Source organism: Corticium candelabrum, chromosome 6, assembly GCF_963422355.1.
Source record: "Corticium candelabrum chromosome 6, ooCorCand1.1, whole genome shotgun sequence".
Taxonomy (NCBI): Eukaryota; Metazoa; Porifera; class Homoscleromorpha; order Homosclerophorida; family Plakinidae; genus Corticium; species Corticium candelabrum.
The window spans coordinates 4,526,587-4,549,249 of record NC_085090.1 but is presented as its reverse complement, the minus strand read 5'-3'; the positions used below and the strand labels follow the sequence as shown (position 1 = coordinate 4,549,249).

The 22,663-nt window shown below is 41.8% G+C and overlaps 1 long non-coding RNA gene across 1 annotated transcript; it reads left to right on the top strand.

The window, feature by feature from the left end:
* The first annotated feature begins 8,304 nt into the window (after positions 1-8,304).
* Positions 8,305-17,825, top strand: LOC134180993 (uncharacterized). Its single transcript, XR_009970052.1, has 3 exons — positions 8,305-8,368; positions 16,465-16,557; positions 17,724-17,825. It is a non-coding gene; the product is annotated as an uncharacterized LOC134180993 (long non-coding RNA).
* The last annotated feature ends 4,838 nt before the right edge of the window (positions 17,826-22,663 follow it).

Genomic DNA, 22,663 nt, shown 5'->3' with positions numbered 1-22,663 from the left:
CGAAGTCCTTAGGTATTTTATCCGAAGGCAACCCCACATGACGATCACCTCAATCCGTATATGGGACTGACAATTTAAAGTTACTGGAGCAAAAATTATTTCATAAAACAAAGACCCCACTGTTAAGCGGTGAGGAGAGGGGAAGAGCCGTTCCGAGACCTACAAAAATGGAAAAGGTGCGTTCGGTTTGCGTTTACAGCGTTTTATCGAAAAAGAATATCGCAGTACGCTGCGCAGTTATTGCTGCGCCTCCCACAGATTTTTTAGAAAACGGGCCGGTCAACCAAACCAACCCACATGGGGTTGACGCGCAGAATTCGAAGCGAGCGTACAGCACGGTCAATTGGGCAATAAATGATAGACCAATTCTACAGTTTTAGACCACGACAAGCGTTTTATTCTTAGAACCGAAGAGTCGGACAAAGGAATCGGAGTGATCATTCTGCAAGAGCATGGCTTTCAGTTGTATCTCGTATCGTTTGCAATCAAGAAATTGTTAGATCGAGAAAGGAGATATTCGACAGTCTAGAAAGAATGTCTTGCTATAATTTGTAGTGGGCGAAAACTTACTGTGTTCCTATATGAGAAGAGATTCGACTGCAGACGACCACCAGCCACTACTGTACCTTCAAAGGCATAATTCGTAAACGACGAAGTAATGAGGTGGGCGTAGAAAGAGAAAATTAGTATTGCTATAAATAACTGCTACCAAGTGAACCCCTTCTTTCAAAAATTCTTGAATCCGGCCCTCTTATGAGAATAAATGAGGAATCGAATGTGATACAGCAGAAGGTGAGTGAAGTGGCAATGGTAATAGAAAACCTAGAAAAGTTTAAAAGCAAGACAACAGAAGAAGTGCGTTCAGTACAGAAGTGTACTGAGAAGAAACAGATGAAGTAACTGACGAACAGTCTAGAAATACGCGGAAATAATTAATTTTTGGATAGAAACAAGCTCTTTTAGTGAGTGACGACAAGGCTGGCACAGAAAATGGAAATGAAGAGAGAGACAGAACTAGCGAGACAGCTCGACGTCGGTCTCTTGTACGATGTCTTAAAAGGAGAAAAGTTGTAATATGTTAGAGAATGTTAAGGAAGAGCATGTTGTAGAGTACATGAATAGCAATGGAGTTGATGTAAGATCATGACATCTGATGACGTCAAAGTTTTATGGCACTAACAGTGCAAGAGTGAAAGTTTCCTTACAAGATAAAGAGAAAGTTTCAAATTCAACTTTCTGGCCTGAGAATGTCAGGAAGAGATCCTGGATATTCGTGCCGAGTTGGGCTATACAAGGACCTGCGCAATCTTATCGGAATGGCTAGTTTCAAGGTTGCTTCTTTTAACTGTCGAGGTTTACGATCTTCTGAAGATCTTGTTACTGAGCTTTTTCAGGAAGCAAATGTTTTAACTTTACGAGAACATTGTTTGAACCCAGCTGAGTTCAAAGTATTGTCATCTGTATGAGATGCTGTTGTATATACAGCCAACTCTCATATGGAGGCGTTTCAGGTTGTAACGGGTAGACCATTTGGAGGGTAGCTCTTTTATGGCACAGAGATTTCCACATGCAATATTTCCTGTTACTTGTACATCTAATAGACAGATGGCGGTCAAGATGACAACATTATATCGGGTTATTCTTACAATAGCCTCATATATGTCCGTAGACTGCGGTGATGGTGATGCTTTGAATGAGTACATCATGGAGTTGGGCTTCTTGTAAGAACTCTAGAAATTGTGCAATATGGCCATGTTTTGTTATTAGTTGAATTCAACATTGATTTGCGATATATCAGTCGTTTTTCTGGCAGACTGGAATCTTTCTTGTTGGAACATAGCTTTTCAGCTGAAGTCTTAGGGATTCTAATGCAAGCTTCATGAATACAATGCACATTTACAAATATATTTGTGAGTCGTATATCTATTATGTATGTATATCACAATCTATACAGGAACTTGTTGAGAGTTTTGTAATCCTTGAAGGTGGCAATGTGTCTTCTGATCACGGAGCCATTATGATCTCTATGAATATTGTTGTTACAACTGTTTGCAATGACATGACTCATTTCTTGGTCTCTAAATTGCTGCTATGGAAAGAGATGACTGAATTAGACCTCAGCAAGTACCAACGAAGAGCCAACGAAGTTTAGAAATAGATTCAAAGTTGATACACATTCGTGTAGAGGCTGCTATATGCAATGAACCCCAATTCTGTATGAGCACGGTCTTTCAATACAAGCCTTTTATAATAATGTCTTCTCTGCAATAACGAGATCTTCAAAACTATGCATTCCCATGAGGAAAAACAAGATGAAACAGAAACTGGGATGGAACGATGAACTGAAGATGTTAAAACGAGCCTCAAATATGAACTATTCTAACTTGATGGCAGTTGGTAGATCACAACATGGGCTTTGTATAAGTCGATGTTGAAATCACGTAAGCAGGTTAAAAATAAGCTCAAGAGTTGGAAGAATAAGGAAAATGTGATGTTTGGTAAATGTCTAAGTAGGGGCCTGATCATGAATGATCATGACCACTTCTGTGTTAGATTGAAGAGAGGAATAAGGCCAAACTCAGGGGGGGGATCTACCAGGATTACTCAAGCCTGTTTTGATAGGGACATTCTGTGTCGTTGAGAGAACATTTTGCTGCCGTTTCTAATAGTGAGCCTTCTCAGAGGAGAATCGAAGAGCGAATGAAGTTTGAGACAATGTTACGAAAGCAAATGGGTGGACTCAATCTTTCATGGTGGTGTGTCGATATCAAAGTTGATGAGATTTTATTGGTTGTACGGCATCTTAAGATGCAAAAGGCGGCAGGTTTAGATAGTATCCAACAAGAGCATACCAAGTATGATGGAGGTATGCTTGACTTATATCTTAGTATCGCTTCCACATTGATTCGCAGACAATCATTTGTTGCACAGCAGTTCCTTTCGTCATTTATAGTTCCTATCATCAAAGATAGATGTGGAGATATTACGGATGTGAATAACTATCGAGGCGTTACTATATGTTCAGTAATATCTAAAGTAATAGATTTAGTTCTTTTGTATCGGATGGAGAGATGGTTGGTAACTAAAAAGCAACAATTCGGTTTCAAGCATAAACAAAGTCGTGCAAATTGTTCATTTGTGCCTAAAAGTGCGATTGAATATTATCTGAAGAGGGGAAATGATAAGTTTTTCTTATGTGTTCTGGTCATATATAAAGCCTAAGATAGAATGCCTTACTACAGTCTTTTAATAACGTAACTGAAAATGGGAGTACCAGTGTACTTTGTAAGGCTGTGTCGGTGTTGTAAGAGAAGCAGACGATGCATGTCAAGTGGAACACCCAACTGTCAGAGAAGTGTACTGTTGGTAACGGTGTCCGACAAACAAGTGTTCTTTCTCTGTTCTTCTTTAATATTTATATTGAGGATTTACTGATAAGTTTTGAGAATTGTGGATATAGCGCTAGGGTTGGTCCTGCCTTTGTTGGCTGTCTTGAGAAGCCAAGGGGTAGGTTTTACACCTGGAGCTGATTTGGGCTTTACAACAGCACTTGGTAAAACAACTTGACTGTTAGATCGTTTGCTATAGATTACCTAATTTTGGCGATATTCTTAACATTAAACTCAGGATAAATATTATTAGACTCAGGATAGAACATGATTGATTTGCTTGATCGATGCTAATATGGTTTTGTATATTGTACAATGTATTTCTCTAACAAGACTCAATTTCTTAGCACTATTGTTATATATGTCATAAAAATTTGCTTATATATAAGTTATATTATTTGTATAAAAGGGTACAACTTGTTAGTAGTCCTGACAGAAAAGATCACACAAAATATATCAAGCGCACACTTCTATCACCAAGGATAAAGTAATGCTCTCTACGCGGTGCTCTAATTTTAAACTGACACCGTGGTATTTACCGCAAATTGCAAAGTTTTTTCCGGGGATTATCACAGATTTCCTAGATTTTTAATTTTTTTCTTAGTTTGTCATAAATTTTTCTATTTTCTTTTTAGGGAATTTCCAAGTTTATTCTAGATTTATCTAGTTTCTTCCGGTTTCGCCCAAATTTCCAAGTTTCTCCTGGAATTCCGCATGTTTTCTATTTGCACCCTATGAGACAAACGAATTCTTTACATATAGACGAAACAAGTGTATGTACACCATCTGTCAATGTCTTTACGTCCTTCTTTCTCCCCGAATAGGGGTGTGCTCCCTCGACGAGTAAAGATACTAAACAGACAACAGATATAATAAAATAATACTAATGTATTTCGTCACACTAAATCTGGTCTAGTTCACTCGTAGGGGCAACTTACATACGTTTGACTCACTAACGGAAAACAAGGGTGGAGGTGGTGGAATATAGATAAGATAGAACCATCTTCAACACAGATGTATACTAATGCAAGGACAAAACAATACGAGCGCAGTGAGAAAATTGCACCAGACACCAGTACACCATGGAAACAGTATTGGCATTCTAGAAGCCTTACAGGAGATGAATCAGAACTGGTCTTAGATATTGATTTCTTTGTACACTATTCCTTTTGTGGTCAGAGCAACAATACGGAGAGACAGCGTGAGCATGATAAGGAGGAGAGTGATTTGTAAATTGGAATTACCATACCCATGCCAAATGGTTAAAAAGAAAGATGGTAGCAGTAGCCTTTGCATGTACTATTGAAGTCAAAGTGAGGAATCCTGAGCCGATGACACCGATGACAAAGCTGACACAGCGACCTATCCAGAATAGGTTCTCGACAAAATTCGACAACAATAAAGGTTATTGGCAAATACGTGTAGCTCCTGAACATCTTTCAAAGACGGCACTTGTAAACCTAGACGAACACTACGAGTTCGTGAAGATGCCATTAGAAATTTTGATCTCGGAGGCGACACAATACTACAGTGAGATGAATATGGACTAAATTTGCCAAGTTCGATAACTTTGATTTTTACATTGCCGACGTCCTGATACACTCGAACAATAGCATGGATTACATGGCGACGGTAAGCGAAGTCTTCAGGCAATTACCGGAAGCATACCTGTCAACTCGACTATCTAAATCTGTAATTGCGGCGGACAAGGTCAAATTGTTGTGGCAAGAAATGTGTCATAGAAATACCCCACTGCTAAGCGGTGTGGAGACGACACTGAGACATACCACAAAGAAAGAGTGTGCGTTCGCTTCTTGGGTTGACAGCGTTTTATCGTGCCCACAAAGCTCATTACGCCCATTTGCTGCGTCCTTCACTGACCTACTAAAGAAGAGAAACACAAAATCCAAATGGGGTGACGAGCAGGAGAGAGCATATAGCACAGTTAAGAATTTATTAAACAATAGACGAATTATACAGCTGCCGGACCACGACAAGCCTTTTATTCTCAAAAATTACCATCGGAATAAGTAATTGAAGAGATCGTACTGCGTGAGCATAAGGGTTAGTTGTATGCCGTATCGTTTGCAAGCAGAAAATTGTTTGATCAAGAAATAAGATAATCAATGATCAAGAAGGAATGCCTTGCAATCATTTGGAGTGTGCGGAGGTTTGCTATGTTTCGATATGGAAAGCGACTCGTTTTGCAGACAGAACACCAGTTCCTACTGTACCTTCAATGAGCATAATTTGTAAACGAGAGAGTCATGAGATGGGCACTGTTCTGCAAGATCACCAATTTTCGATAAAGGTGCTAACCGGCAAAGACCACGTAGGAGTCAAAGTCTTAAGTTGTATGAATTATTATATGTATCATATGATTTGTATTTGGACTAAATTGCTTTGCAATTTCTACCTTATATTGGGGGTACGTCATAAATCACTTGAGAGTGAGGGCTATTGACTAAAGACTTGAATGGCGTATGTACTAGAGACTAGATGGGCGTATTGACTGGAGACGGCACTTTACGAATAAGCGAAATAGCTGAATGACATAAAGTCAAGTCCAAGAGATTTGAAAGGCGGTACTGTCGGAGACGGAGAAAGAGAGGCAGGTAGTCGTGAGAAGTCTATCTAGGACTGTGCAATTAGTGGAGTATATTATTGATACACTGTAACGAATAACTTACGTCTTCAATTAGCACTAACTAACTAAACTCGTAACTAACCTTCTTGTAGTCGAGGTCTCAGCAAAGACCGGCGTTCATCGTCTTCATTACTTTCTTACGTACCATAACGTGACACAAAATATTTTTTACTCTTTTAAAATATCAAATGTTACTTTTGTATTGATTATGGTTGGGAGAAAAAATGTCATTAAATAGTTAACTATCTCAAGTTATGTTGCCACTATTTATTGATTAATTGTAATAATAGTTTTAAACATCGCATTGTCAAATATATCAAAACAGCCGTTAATATAGGTTACAATTACACTTAGTGGTAAGTAAGTGAGTAGGTTCAGCTAATACAAGAAGATATGATCACAGGCGACTCTCTTCTAATACGACTACGACAGTGAATGCAAACGCCAAAATTGACTTGGAAAATGACAATAGACTAGTTACGCTAAATCATACATTCAACATAATATGATAACCATTTATCTATTAACATATCAGCTATATACTATTGGAGGGACTCGAAAGTCTCATGTCGATCATCCTCCAGGCATTCCTGAAAGAGCAAGACGTAAACGTATCCTGAAAAAGGTTTTTGTCTTGACCAAGTAATGTTCGATTTGTTTGTAAACATCAGTAATTATAGATGTTAACCAAACAAGGTCAATCACATATGGGAACCGTGCACGATCGCGCCAGAAAATGTGGTACAAGCTTTAATTAATCACGTGTGTCTGCACACGATTATCTGGAGGCTGTACAGTCTTTACTATACACAAATAGAGGAGACGCGATTGCAGTAACTGATTTGTTCTATTTGATTTTTTCATGACTTTCAGTTTGTAAGTTTAAGGAAGAATAGAAGGTTCTTCTGGCAGGTTATATAATTAACTGATAATTCTCTTGCTTTCATACGTTTACGTAAAAAAATTTGTGCTATTTTTAAGTTGCATTTATGTAATATTTCATTGATTAAATTGACTTATTTTAATAAATGTTATTCATTAAAATTAACGCGTTGACAGAATATTACTATAACTTTTATATAATTTACAATTTGACTAAAATTTTGTAGGTGTTACACTTCATGTTTTATTCTAGTTTTGAAATTCAATTTTTGGTTGTATACTTGTTAATTAGGTAGTGGAATGCGCTTTGACCATTAGCGTTTTTTAGAATATAAGTAAATACACAATCCACATAAATGATAAAATTTATTTTAATAAAATATTTTAGTGCTGAGTATACTGTAAGAGAAGACAACAATTCTATATACAATTTGAATTATTTTTGAACTGCAGTAACAGATTGATGATTTGGGGTAATGTTGTTAAAAAACAATATTTTTCTAATATTTTTGCAAGCAAAGTTAAAAATCTTAAAATTTTGAAGTACTTGAACGGTAGCCACTACTTTTGTTCCACCATTGCTCCGCCTCCACGGAATACGTGACGACCCCCTATTACACGTGCAACTGCAATTAAAGTAAGCAATCGTTGCTTATGATATATAGTCATTTACTTTATTTTGGAGCTGTAAGTTGTGTCTGAACTGGAAACAATTTCACAAAAATTACATGCCAAACAAAGTGATAGAAAACATTTCAAACATTAAACCTCAAGGCTCACGATGGGCGTGTGCTGTAATCGATTGTTCCATGGTCCTAACTATTACACCAGTAGTCAACTTTTGTTTCTAGTACTTTCGAAAGTAATTATGCAAAAAGGGTATGTTCGTCGCTTTTGCATAGCTCCACCTTTTCTTACTCCAATCCTACGCGTGCGTTGATTGCCTCAAAACATTTCAATTTTTATTCTAGACTTCGTACATGGTGTTTTCCTTCTTGGTGTTTTAGTTTCAATTCTTACAAACCGTAAAGGTATAAAAAGTTTTGGTAACGACTAAACAAGAGAACCGTCCTAGATAATAACAGGTGATTTGCTGTCTAGAGCTTTGTGTTTTTCAATAGATTAGTGGTAACAAGTTACTATTACAACATTTGGCATATCAAAAATGGCATATCTTGCTTACCGTACGCGATAAAATTATTTTCTGTAGTAGTTTAAATTTGTAAAGCTACGTTGACTCCATATCCGGGTGTTTTAGCTCCCGGATACGGAAAGTTCTGCATCCCCGTTCGTGCGTTTACCGGTGGTCCGATATACTGACGAGTGAGAGATCAACAGTTAGTTTGAGTTTTTGATGAGCGTTAACTATGCTTGTTACAGAAGCCGTGTGATTTGGAAACTACTGGGAACAGCTGCTCTGTAAACGTACTGCAGGAGTCCATCTATTCAGGTAAGACTACAGAAAGGAGAAAATGTGTTTAAACACGAGCAGAGAGTTGAGGATTTCGTAGAGAGGACTCTAGAGAGGTTGTGCACATGACGTCACTAGGCTACGTGTCCGCTGCAGCCGCCATTTTGAGTGGCAAGTCAGTCACGCCTTCGTATCTCTTCTGATATTATAGCGGCCAGTATCCGTTTCGTCCGTTATAAATGGTGAAAAGCTGCTGTGCTGTTGGGTGTACTAATAGGTAATTCAATGTTGGGCGATATCACAATATATCCCCTTTTGACGACATTTTGAGGGCTCAGTCGATTCTCAAGTGTAACGCGATAGTAGATCGTGTTAATTCTGTATGGGTGTCAGGGTCTCACGTGATTGTCGTCAAATTTTAGATGCCTTTAATCAACGCCAGCGTCATATCCTGAGATCTCGTTGCAAAAGCAAACGTATTCTGGCAGTACATTATCTGGGTTGGAGATCAACGGAGACAGCAATCCCAAAACGACTGACACAGCTATTAGGAGACTTCCTTGCAAGAGAAGCAGTACCAGCAGCATAGTAGACCATTTACGTGAGCACCATCCAGAAGATCAAGGAAGGGAAGGCGTCTTGTAAAAGAAAGCTCATGTCGATGGTGTAGCCAAAGATATGTGACAAGTTGGCAGCTACTAGCAAGTACGTATACAGAGCTGACGTATGCTGTCACGTACTGCACGGCTAAGAACATGCTACCATGACGAAGCATGGAAATGGTGGCGCTCAAACAAATGTTACCAATGTTTTTGTCCATGCAGAAACCTTTAGCCCAACTGTAGGTAGGAGTGATTTATGTGGGATGAGCATTTGCTAGATTAGTAGAGATATTATGATGGTACTGAGTTGCAAATTTGCGTTGCAAATTTAGTGTTGCAAATCTCTTCAATATATCGTGATGTTGTTGACCGTCTAATATTGATCGTGTGTGAATTTTCTGATATTGCCAACACTGATAGGTATTACAAAAGTTGAGGAGTTCAGTTTTATTACTTTCCAAAGGACTGTGAGAGGAAACAAAGATGGATTGCCGCTGTCAATAGAAAGGCCTGGAAGCCTTGTGCATTGTCGTGGGTATGCAGCGACCATTTTGTAATGGCGAGAAGAGCAATGATTCCACTTCTCCCGCCTTCGTTCCGTCTTTGTTTGCGTACGTAGCCAGCCCTCTGAAAGGAAGAGGTTAACGTGACATGGCGAGGTACCAGGAATGCAGGCGTCTAAGAAACGAAGGCTTGAGATGATATTTCAAACAGGAGGAGCGTGTTAGCTAGACTCGAGTGTGCAGCCGGTTGTCTCCCCTCAGGAGAAGAAAGACCATATGCATGGGACTCTAGGTAATATCAGTAATCTGTCACAAGTACACCACGTGACTAAAGAATAATCCCACTTCCTAAAATAGCATAAGTTCCTTCAACTTCAACGATGACAGATGTGAGTATGAGAGATATCGACTGCCTTCAGACAGAATGTCAGCTATTGAAGCAGGAAAATCGTCTTTTGGAAGAAGCAGTTGGCAGACAAGGGTTCACTAAATCTTGGTTTGAGAGTGATAACAGCAAGGTGAATTTTTACACAGGACTACCATCCTTTCCTATTCTGATGACTCTCTTCAACTTCATCGCCATGTCTGTTGTTTGTAGTGCTCGGTCCAGCCTGGGTCAGTGGATGGTCCGTTCATTTAAATTTCTACAATGCAATTTTAATGTTTCAATTTTTCAATTTTCAATTTTTATTTATTTTATTATATGTATATTTAAAGTGTCATTTTTAATTTTTCTTATTGCTTTTTAATTTTTGATTTGCATTCTTATTTAAATTTTTGTATTTGTATTTATTTTATTTTAACTTTTAAGTTTTAGTAATAAATTTTTTTATTATTTAATTTTATTTTTTGTAAAATTGTTTTTCATCTTTTGAGGTTTGATTCTTGTTTTTTTAGATTTATTGTTTAAGGTTTGATTTTTAGGCACCTATGTGCTCAAAACTAGAAACTTGAACGCGCTGTTCGCTTTTCTGTTTCTAACTTGAATAGAAGATAGACAATTGAAATGACCTAAGACACTAGACACAGCGGGGGTTTCAGTGGGACTTCCTTTCGAACGCACGTCTCAAAAGATCACATTTACAACACACGGTGTTTGTTTTTACTTTACTTTCCGTCATGTTCCAAACCATGTTGGCAGCTCTTGTTCGCATACAACTCCAATCTGACACACAACGTTGTTCCAGTGAATACCTCGGTCCCTAGCCGTCTAGGTACGTGCATTGTACTGCGTAACACGCTGCCTTTACCGTAGATGAACCGGGTAGAGGGAATTGCTACGAATATCTAAGTGCATGTCCTTAGACAGGCTCCGCACTAGCGGATCGTCAACCTATACCACAAGTAGTAGACTGCGAGTTTTCACCTATGTAGTACACACAGTTCCCGTACTAGGGTGGGCGTGGTACTCTTAGAGCAGGTCACATTTCTTCATTTCGTTGGACACGGAACTGCCAATTGTGTTTCCATCTGCAAGGTGCCGGTGCCCCTTCGTCACGCAGCTTGACTGCAGATATGAACGTACGCGTCGACAATGACAGCCCAGAGATCTAGATCATCGAGTGACACGGTAGAACTCTACAATCATTGTCTAGCACTATTGACTCTAGTAGCTATAGTACCTAGCATTGACATAGTAGTCTACTCAGTAACTAACTCTAGCTAGCTGTAGCTGACTAGCTATGACCATGTTCTTTAATTTCAGTTGTAGCCGCACACTTTTCTACGTTAGTTGAGTTAATTGATTGAGTTGAGGTGACCAAATAGAGTTCCGTTGAGTTGAATTTCAAATAGAGTTTAGAAGGCGTCGTAGAAAACGATGGACGTGCATGTCTGTTTACTTGATGAGTTGTGCGACGTTATGCAAATGAAGAAATGTGCCTGATAAAGAGTACCACGCCCACTCTTGTACGGTACCGTGTACTTTTTTCTGTATACTTCGTCACCACAGTTGTAGTGCGGTGCCTATCTAAGGAGATGTACCTAGGCATTCGTAGCATTTCCCCTCCAACCGGTTCATCTACGTTTAAGGTGGCGTGTTGTACAGTACAATGCACGCTACGGACCGAGGTATTCACTGGCACAACGTTATGTGTCGAGCGGAGTTGTCCGCGGCCAAGGTCTGCCAACATGTTTTGACACGTGACGGAAAGTATAGTAAAAACAAACATCTGTTTGTGTGTTGGAAATGTTATCTCCTGAGACACGCGTTCGACTGGAAGCCCCACTGAGACCCCTGCTTCGTCTTGTATGTATGGTCAATTCAATTTCTAATTTCTATTCATGTTGGAAATAGAAAGGCGAAATGCGCATTCAAGTTTCTAGTTTTGAGCACATAGGTGCCTAACAATCAAACTTTAAAAATACATCTAAAGATCAAAAGAGTCAAACATCAAAGGATGAAAAATAATTTTACAAAAAATTTGAGGCAGAATAAAAAAATATTACTAAGAATTAATAACAAAAATTTAATAAATACAAATTTTTTAAATAGGAATACAAGTAAAAAATAAAAGAAAGAATAAGAAATTAAGAATTTAATTTTTTTAAATTTATAATAAAAATATATATAAATTGAAAATTGAAAAATGAAAACATGAAAATGTAATGTAGAACTTTAAATGGCCGAACCACCCGCTGACCAGCTTGCCTTTATTGCAACAGTTTATCATGATACTGATGAAGCTCCGACTTGTTGAAATCAATATTTTGCATACCTGTTTATTGTCCATCAGTCTACAGTTTCTCGAAATTTTAAGAAATGGATTTATGTTATGTATGAGAGACTAAAGCCACTCTTGATGTGCCTGAGCGTGAAGCAAGTAGCAAGACTAAATAGGCAAATGCTGTTCAGGAAAGATTTCAAACGATGTGCGGTTATCTTGGATTATTTTGAAATATTTACTGAGAGACCAATAGCCGTTAATTAAAGCCAGAGCACAAACATTGTCAACTATAAGCATTATAATACCATGATATTTTAAATTGCAATTGGTTCTCAAAGTGCTATTTCGTATATTTCAAAAAGCTGGCGTGGCTGTGTAGCGGACAATTATCTTAGGTAACGTTTTGGTCTTCTGGACAACGTTCTACCTTGTGACGTTATGTTATAATTAGCAGACAGAATATAAAATTAGTGATGCTGCAGGAATGTGCTGTCCAGATGTTAAGATGCCTCACTTCACAAGCTCAGTAACCTGGAAGTGGATTGCTCTCGCGAGATTGCTCGAATCCGCATACATGTGGAAATAGTAATTTTACTACTAAGGCAATAGTGTACCGTTCCACAGGGAACTTTACCTATTAATTTACTCGTGTTCAACACAGAAGACGATTGAGTATGACTGATAGAATTGTTACAGTGTGTTCTGCTCTCTGCAATTGCTGCGAATCTGTTGTGACTTAGGAGTGAATTTGGTTAATTTTACCGTGTTGGTACAGACACTAAGAAATGCTGTACTTTACAGAAGCTTTATTCAGCACGTGTGTCGTATACACCGAACAGCCCCCTTTGTATTGAGGCTAGGCTATAGGGTTGGAAGGAGGAACCAATGCAGAGAATAGCTGCCAACATTGCCCTTTTGTAGCTACTAAACGGTTCTTTTTCTCCTGTTCGAGTTTCTTCTGCAATCATGACATAACCACTTTCCTCGTGTGACGCAGCTGATTTTATTAGACACCGAATGTGGAACCATCCAATGGGACAGCTTTCGTGGTCACAAGCAATCATTTTCCCAGTTTTCTCAGTTCCTTCCAATGGTCACTGGCCAAATCTCTCCGTTTTGTTTGGACAATGCGATAAGCCTAGCTGAAGTCAGCAACTCAGACATGGGATCAGGAAGAGATTCGCACCAATGACAGAGCATGCTCAATAGAGAAGACTCCAGAGCTTTCGTTTTCAATCAAGACATTTAAATGCTCAAACCGCCATCCTGACTGTCTAGCACCAGATCCGCGATGGGACTCTCGAATAACCATAAACAGCAGCTGTTTTGGCAACACTATTGGATGAGATTTATTTAGTGAGTCTTGATTAGGTTTGGTTGTAGCAGAGGGATGTTTGACCTCGATTTCAGTGCAGTCTCTTGCGTAGAAGGAGCTAATTCTGCGCTGGTTAGAACAAACGCAGAACGAGGTAACTCTCGAATCTTGACAAGCTGTACAACTGCAGATATGCGTGTATCTTGACGTTTTACCTTTGCCTTTTGACTTGGCCTATTGACATGGAGAAACTTGTCTTATTGCCAATCTAGAAATATGTGTTACGTAGATTTGATATCCAGTAAGTCATTCTTTTCTCCTTTGGCAAGTAAATTGTTGCTCAGAACCATACCGGGAATCACATAGAATCTTTCATGCCAGTACTTTGTTAGGATGATCTCTAATTCTTTCTAAAGCAAGAATACACCAGTCTTGAAAGCAAGAGCGAAGTGTACACTTTATTTCCGAACGGATGACACTGGAGTAACTTGAGAATCTCTTCAATAGACAGTGATTCGATATAGCGTCATGCTAGGAGGTCACGATCGGTAGAGATGTCCATTAGTGAAGTTTCTTAATTTGTCATAAGCAAATTGGAAGTTGCTTCTTCGGAATGCGCTTCGGTAGTTGTCGGGTTGTTCGCGGAAGTGCCACTTGAAGGTATTGACGGCATGACTTTGACCATTGTGTCGATCTGGAGATCTATAACGCTTCCTACAGTGACTTGTACGTTTACCTAAATTTAGAAACCGTTTCGAGCGAAAAGAACACTGATGGACATTCAGGCGTTTAGCAAAATCCTCCAGAAGAGGAGAAGCGTCGAGAACGAGTCGGATATGACCAGAACTCGCTGAACCCAGCTCGCGCGCGTTCTTAAATACTTGAAAAGGACACCGTTCTTGCCCTTGCAAATCCATAGAAAGCCTAGTGAAGCCACGCACACGGACAGGACGATTTGAACGGTGTTCATGAATATCTGGGGTTTGTCTGTCTGTCTATCTCACTGTCTGTCTGTCCGTCGGACCGTCAGACCGTCCGTTAGGCCGTTTATTACGCCGGTCGTCCGTCAGGCTGTCCGTCAGCTCTTCGTCATTCCATCTGTTAGGCCAGTCGGTCGGTCTGTCAGTCGGTCAGTCTGTCAGTTGGTCGGTCTGTTTGTCAGTCGGTCGGTCTCTCAGTCGGTCGGTTTGTCAGTCGGTCGGTCTCTCAGTCGGTCGGTTTGTCAGTCCGTTGGTCAGTCTGTGCGTTTGTCCGTCTGTCAGTCTCTTCCCTTTCCTCCCTCCGTTTGTCTGTCCGTCCGTCTGTTCGTCCGTCCGTCCGTCCGTCTGTTCGTCCGTCCGTCCGTCCGTTCGTCCGTCCGTACTTCTGTCTGTCCCTCCGTCTCTCCGTCCATTTCTTCGTCCCGCCCTCTCTCTGTCCCTCCCTCCCTCCGTTCCTCCCTTCCTCTGTCCCTCCCTCCGTCCCTCCTTCTCTCCGTCTCTCCCTCCCTTCGTCCTTCCCTCCCTCCGCCCGTCCGTCGCTCCCTCCCTCCGTCCGTTCCTTCGTCCGTGCGTCCCTCCGTCTCTCATTCCCTTTCTCCCTCCGTTCGTCCGTCCATCCTCCCTCCGTCCATCCGTCTCTCCGTACTTTCGTCACTCCGTCCCTCCATTCCTCCCTCCATCCGCACGTCCGTCAGTTCGTTCTTCCGTCCATTCGACCGTCCCTTCGTCGTTCGTCCGTCCGTATTTCTGTCTCTCTGTCTTTCTTTAGTCGGTGAGTAGGGGCGTATCCTCGCCATGTACGGTTAGATATTCGCCAAGTTTGTCTAGCACACGCCCAACTGGTAAGACCGACGGAAACGTGGCCGAACGTTATTAGAATGTTCGTGGTTCCCTTTGGAACGGTCGACCTCCTCCTATAATATCTCACGAGGTGCACGCTGCTTTTTCTGGTTTACAATCGAACGTTTTCCCGCAATATTGCCATGTAGACTGTAACTGTCGTCGTCCTTGATAACTTTCCGGAGAACGACGATTTCTTGCCGATTGCGGCCGGTCTTCCGGCGTTCGCGTTTCTCTTTAATTAAGATTGCTTGTGCACCGAATCTGACCAAGCAACGCTTCTGATCTTTACCCTTTGCATTGTGTCGATTCTTCCAGAAAACACTAGGAGCGAAGTAATTCAGAACGCGTGTCAATCCCTATATACAGGTGACTAATTACCTGCACATGTCTTCTAAGATTTTGCTATCTTAATGCAGTACACGATCACATCTAATTTCTCTGAACGGGATATGACTCTGAACGAAATTCTCGGTCATTTCCCAGAACGGGATACTAATGCACCTAATAATCAATAATGTTGGTAATCAGCTCCGGGCGAAGAAGGAGATTTGTAATGTGATACCAGTATATACTGTGGAATTGTAGGACGGGATCTAATTGAACAAGAAATAATTGAACGATATAGAAATGCACGTGAGCGAGATAAACTTTATATGATAGTCAGAACAAGATACTCCTGCTACAACATAAATTTCCATACAACGTTTATTATATTAATTAACTTTATGAGAATTCTTCCCCTGCGTCCAGTTAACGGGAAGGAACTGTGAACAAATTTATTCAAGAGAATTCTTCAGAAAGATACACTTCATAATAAATTAGTACTCGGTGAATGAGTTATACGTCATGAATGCAAACAACGATAAATAACTTGTATGCAACTAATATTAATAGAAATTTACTAATCATTAGTAATTTGCCCGTGTTGAGAAGGGAATAGTGAGGTTATGCAATAAAACAGGAATGGTTGACCTTACAAAGGCTTACATACTGTAGATATTGTAAGTCTAGTATACATATATGCATAAGTTTGCATTCTCCAATTATCAATAGGAGCGTGAAAGGCTTTCTAGACTAGGCATGACATCATGTCATTTCCTATAATTATTTTTACACGGAATACTTCATTCATTTCGTGCGTCACATGCTAGGATTGAGGACCATCAGAGATTGCAGTTGTTCGCTTAGTTCCTTAATTAGTTAAGCGTGTTCTGTTTGCATCACAGGAATTACGTGACGTCTGACTGAACGTTTGAGCTTTGTAATGGGGTTGAAGGCGTCGAAATCGGAGAATGATCTACAGAAAGAGAAGAAATCGGGTAAACGATAAAACAGAAAATTCATTTATTGTACAAAATCTACTTTGCTACGTAACAGAGTATTCACAGCGTATACAGATTGAGGACTCTGAAATTTCCACGCCTACTTTTATGTCTTCACATTAATGGCAATACTACTACTTTGATTTGTCCTGAGTATTGTGTTTATTCTCTTTGTGATGCCTTAGTATTATAGCCTTAGTACCACCCACTGCGCGGACGTGAATGGGGAATGAAGTAATAGAGAAGTGATATGATATTTGCAATTTGCAGCTTGCAAACGTCAATGTTGTGATAATGACACACAATAGGTAATATCCAACTTTGTTATGGCGTGCGTATTGTATATTGCGAAGCTATTGATATTGTTGTGAAGGCAAGGGACTCGTGCGATTTTTGTCGTGAGAGCCGGTTGTTGCTCATGTATTGGGAATGTGGGAAACACTGCGTCTAATGCATCTTTATGTTAGACTACTTAGAGGCACAAACATCTATGTATTGCTTTTTCCGATGCACGCGGAACGTCTCAGACCGATATTTGGAGCAAGAGTGCTCTTGTACACAGAATCATTAGCGTGATTAATCTTATTGCATCGTGGGAAGCAAATAGAATGAGAAGTGTTATTTCTACTGGGTGGGATTTACATGGCCAAAAAGGCGTGACTCAATGTTTAAAAGTCTGTAGGTATAGCTAGTACGTTCTGGACATATAGACAAGGGTCAGATTGCGGCGTTTCAAAGCATTGTAGCATAATCTAATTACTCATCTCATTTAGCTGGCAAAGTTGGAGACAGATAGGTGAAGCAGCTTTGCTTAGCAGTTAGGCTAATGTCTGTTTCTGTGGCTTCATGAGGTTAATTAGGGAAACAGTAGTTCAATTAAGATGGACACTTGGTTTTCTTTGCTACAGTATAATGTGTGAATGTGCATATCTGATTCCACCAACGACATTACCATTTGCATATTAGAATAGTTTTGGTTGATGGACAATTTAATGCTGATTTTTTATGGTGATGGTTTAGTGGTAATTTAGTAGTTACCAGATAGATATATAGAATAGGGGTAATCAAAACATATATTGGGTATTTTAGTATTAATAGTCCAAGTAAATTGACGTTTCTGGTATATCTGAAACTGATTGTATTTGGTATTGTTAATTTTTTAGGTTTTTTCAGCGAGAAAAAATCGAATGAGGAGATCGCAGCTGATGTTGAGAAGAAATCAACTGAGTTGATCGCAACTGATGTTGAGGAGACATCAACTGATGTGATCACAGCTGATGTTGAGAAGAAATCGACTGAGGTGATTGCAACTGATGTTGAGAAGAAATCGACTGAGGTAATCGCAGGTGATGTTGAACAGAAATCAACTGAGGACATGGCAGCTGATTTTGAGAGGAAATTAACTGAGGTGATAGCAACTGATGTTGAGGAGAAATCAACTGACGTGATCACAGTTGATATTAAGAAGAAATCGACTGAGGTGATCGCAGCTGATGTTTCAGAAACGTCTGAAAATCTGGACGGTAAGAGAATAATTTTTCTGTAGTCTGCTTTCACACCGAACAAGATTATTAGATAGTGAGTAATTTTCTGTATTACCCCACAGTTTCGCTGCATGTCGGTATAATTGAGGTTTTTGAAGACGTACATGAAGCAGTGCTAGTATCTAAACCGGCATGGCAAATGCAGGCGCTATGAGTAGTGTAGGTGAAGGCGAAGCGCTATATCATCGACACACGTAATATATAACGGAAGAGTCGGATATGGCGTTATTGAGAGGCAGGGAAGAGACGCGATTGCGTTCGGTGCATTTCTTTACCTCTTGTCTCCTTTGGAAGAGTTTTCTACGAAGACGCAGAAAAGTACGGAAGAGCAAAAGGTGTCAGAAGATGTGATTTTACTGAACCACTCAGAAAGGTTGGAAGATAGTTCGCTTGCAAAAATTGACTCCTTACCTTCACTCGTGGAGATGTTCCTGTACGACACCAGACCTGCCTGGTCGGAAAGTGTGGCCGTGGCTCAAGGGTTGAGACTCCGGTGCCTCTGCGCATGTGCCACTTGCTTATGGCTCCATGTTTCAATGAACGGGTACTTTAGGCCCGTATCCAGGCCTCCGGCTTTTCACGTTGGATAACCAACCGAGACGGGATGGAGAGAGGAGGGGAAAACAAAACTGTGTTGGCTGTCACAGAGGCTATGAGCGCAATGCCACGGTTTAGGCGGCAGGACTACGCTATACTCTTCTTTTTGATGCGCGCGGTACGTTCAGGTATGGAGTCAACTTTGCCTAACTGCGTTAAATAGGATTTTACTCCTTAGCTTCACTCTTTGAGATGCTCATGTGCGACACCACAGCTGCCTGGTCGTAAAGTATTGCCGTGGCGCGAGGGTTGACCCTCGCCTTTGCGCATGCACCACTCGCTTCTGGTTCTGTGTTTCAGGAAACGGGTACTTTTATTCCCAGATCCCGGCCCAAATGAAGTCTGTTCTTTGAGCAAACTCTCGGTTCAAGTACTGTAACCGGACTTGAGACTGTACTCTGAGTCTGCCGCTCACGAACGGTTGGGTGGCTGTCCCACGGGACAGACAGCAGCTAGCAAAGAGCAGCGAGCCCTCGAGAATCATGCACTAAAAATGGCGTTTTCAGCGAGCGCCAGGATGCTGTCTGCACAAAGATCCTACATCCTTACTGAAGGCTGCTTTTGTTTTCTACATTAGATGTGGTATAAGTATACAAAGGTAATGGCACCCACTAGGAGGCTAATTGTTTCGACCATCTTTTAAGATACCTAGCAGGCAACTTTTTGTACGACTCGAATATGTTGCTTTTCCACCTTCCCAACTTGTTGATGGTAAAGTCGTGTATGCCACGGTCATTGGCAGTAGTCTGGCGTCACCGATTCGGAAGCGGTGGCCCGTGAACACTGAGCAATCTAGCCCTGCTGACGACAACGCTCTCTGCACCTCTTGCACAGGTCTGACGCTGGATAGACGACAGTAATCGCTGAAGAAGAACATCGGCCCCGAACGAGTGCTCCTGACAGCCACTTATGCCAATAGCGATGATACCGGGAAGATGTCATTGACGATTCGTCTAAGATGGACATCGGCATAACGGCGGAAGGGGTCTGTCTTTGACTGCTTATGGTGCAGACGCACATGCTTTCGGTTGTCGTAAGAGTCTGTCGTAATATCCTGAAGTGTGAGGTGAGATGCAGGATTGATGGCCGACAATGATGACACTGTGAATTCGCCCTCCCTCAGAAATCGGAAGAAGCACTTACAGCAAGCTGCTCAGAGCATAATCGTATTGTAGATAAGAGGCTGCTGAGACCACACGGCCTTGATCGCGCGCAGCTATATCGGTGTAATGGAAAGGCATTGACGTGTGTGTCCTTCATACTACGTGCGACGTACTCCAAGCAGGACATAGGTCAGTTGGGGAAGAGCAGACGCAAAAGGGTCTCCATTGCCATATTGAATATGCCGGTGACGTACGGCAAACAAATGGCATTTGATGGTCTTGTGCGTCTTGTGATAGACAGTATACATACTATCAATAGCAGACGATGAACTTTCGGGTACAACCGAGAGTTACAGGTTTCCAAGGCCAGGAGAAGGTTGTTCGGTATGGCTTTCTTGCACTCTTGCCTCCTTTTCCTTGCTTCTTGCATTTACTGGTATTTGCTTTGCCATACTGACTGCCACCTTCTCACTTTATCTCGTAGAGCCTTCGGGAAGGGAAGATCGGCTTGCCACTGCAACATTCCATCTATGCTTTTCATTGGGTCAACGTCAGAACGAACCAGAAGGGTAGGTACTAGACACAACAATGCTCGGATATTATCTTGCTCACCAATAGATTTTTCGCGCATCAGAAGAAGCAGTGAGTCTAGAAAGGGTATCGCAAGGCGGGTCGTTTGTAGTGCTCAATCGGACTCCGACTAGGTGTATTCCTCCGGTTTGACTTCTTAACTCCACTCGTTGAGATGTTCCTGCACGCCACCACCCCTGCCTGGTCGGAAATTGTGGCCGTGGCGAGTAAGGCAAGACCCCGGGCCTCTACGCATGTGCAACTTGCTTCTGGTTCTGTGATTCAGGGAACGGGTACTTTTAGTCCCGGATACCAGTCCCGACCTTTATCGTTGGATGAACAACGGAGACGGGATGAAGAGGAGGAGGGAAAAGCAAAATTGCGTTGACTGTCACAGAATCTATAAGCGCAATGATACGGTTGCGGCTGCAGGGCTACGCATATACACTTCTTTTCGATGCGCGTTCTACGTTCCGGGGTGGAGTCAACTCGGTATAATTTCGTTGAACCGCATTTGACTCCTTACCTTCACTCGTTGAGATGTTTTTGCACGATCCCACACTTGCCTCATCGATAGGTTTGGACGTAGCGCGAGGGTCGAGACCCTGGGCCTTTAAGCATGCGCCAGTTGTTTATGGTTCTGTCTTTCAGGGAACGGGTGCTTCTATGCCAAGATCCCTGCTCAAACGAGGTTTGTTCTTTAAGCAAACTTTTTGTCCAAGTAAGATAACCAGACTTGAGACTGTTCTCCAAGTCTGCCGATCACGAACGGTTGGGTGACTGTCCCACGGGACAGTGTGAAGCTAACAAACAGGAGCGAGCATTCAGGAATCATGCACAGAAAAAGGGGCGTTTCCAGCGAGCACCCGGAAGGTGTCTGCACAAAAATCTTACATTCTTACGCCAGGCTGCTTGTGTTCCCTACATTAGATGTCTTATAAATATACAGCGGTAATGACACACACAGGGAGGCTGATTGTTTCGACCTGCGTGCATGACGACTAGCAGGCATCTTTATATACGCCTCGAATGCCTTGCTTTTCCACCATCCCAACTCTTTGATCGTAGAGTCATCTACGTCACGGGCCTTGGCAGTACTCGCGGCAGCGATTCGGAAGCTGTGGCCAGTAAACCCTGAGCAATCTAGCCCTGCTGACGACAACTCCCGCTGCACCTCTTGCACCAGTCTGACTCGGGTTAAACGACCGCCGTCGCTGAAGATGAACAGGGCCCACGAACGAATGCCCCTGAAAGCCGTGTATGCCAAGAGCGATGATACCGGGCAGATGTAATTGGCGCTCCGTCCTAAATAGACATCGGCATCGCGGCAAATGGGGTCTGTCTTTGACTGCTGTAGGTGCAGCCGCACAAGAGTTGGTTTCTTGTGAGAGTCGGTCTTAATATGCTGAAGTGTGAGGTGAGATGCGGGTTTGAAGGCCTACAATGACAACACGGTGAATTCGCCCTCCCTCAGAAAACCAAAAAAGCCGGTGCAGCAGGTTGCACACAATATAACTGTATGGTAGCTAAGAAGCTGCTGAGACCAGACGGTCTTGATCGCGCGCAGCTCCATCGTTGTGATGGGAAGATTTTGACTAGTGTTGCCCTCAACCTGAGTGTGGCGCACTCAACGTAGGACATACTTTAGTTGGGGAAGAGCAGACTCAAACGGGTCTCCTAGTCATATTGAATATGCAGGTGGCATACGATAGGTAAGTAGCATTCGAAGGTTTTGTGCATAATTTGCTGTTCCTTGAGAGCCGCAACGAGAAGACACAGAGTACGTTCGGACGTAGGTAGTAGTAGAATTGAGAGTCTTTTGCAGAATTGGCGGTACCGAGATTGACCCGTAGCGTACGACGTCAGAGTCGTTGCATCTAAGCCGGACAAAATGAGTCGACTACCTTCGACCTCCAGCTGGGTGAGGTCCAGTCGATGCCCGAATGTTGCAAGAGCTCTAGGAATCGCACCGAGAGTTGATCCGGGGCTGAACGTAGCTGTTGAAAAAGCGGGCCGTTAGTAGGTTGTTACAGGACAGGGCACCCGTGACGTGATCATATTTCCTAGTATATGTATGGCCTGTCAAATAAATTAAAAATGGGCTGCAATAATAATGAGAAGCCTCAGCAGGTGCGTCAACAGCTTGTCATTACAGGAGTAGTTACGCAAGGCGGACACAACAGTGGTATTGTTGCCCCGAAACTGAATGCACTCGCCGTGCTATTTACGACCCCAAAGGAAAAGAACCGGCAAGCAATCCGAAAGTGCAGTCACGCAACGCTGTAAACC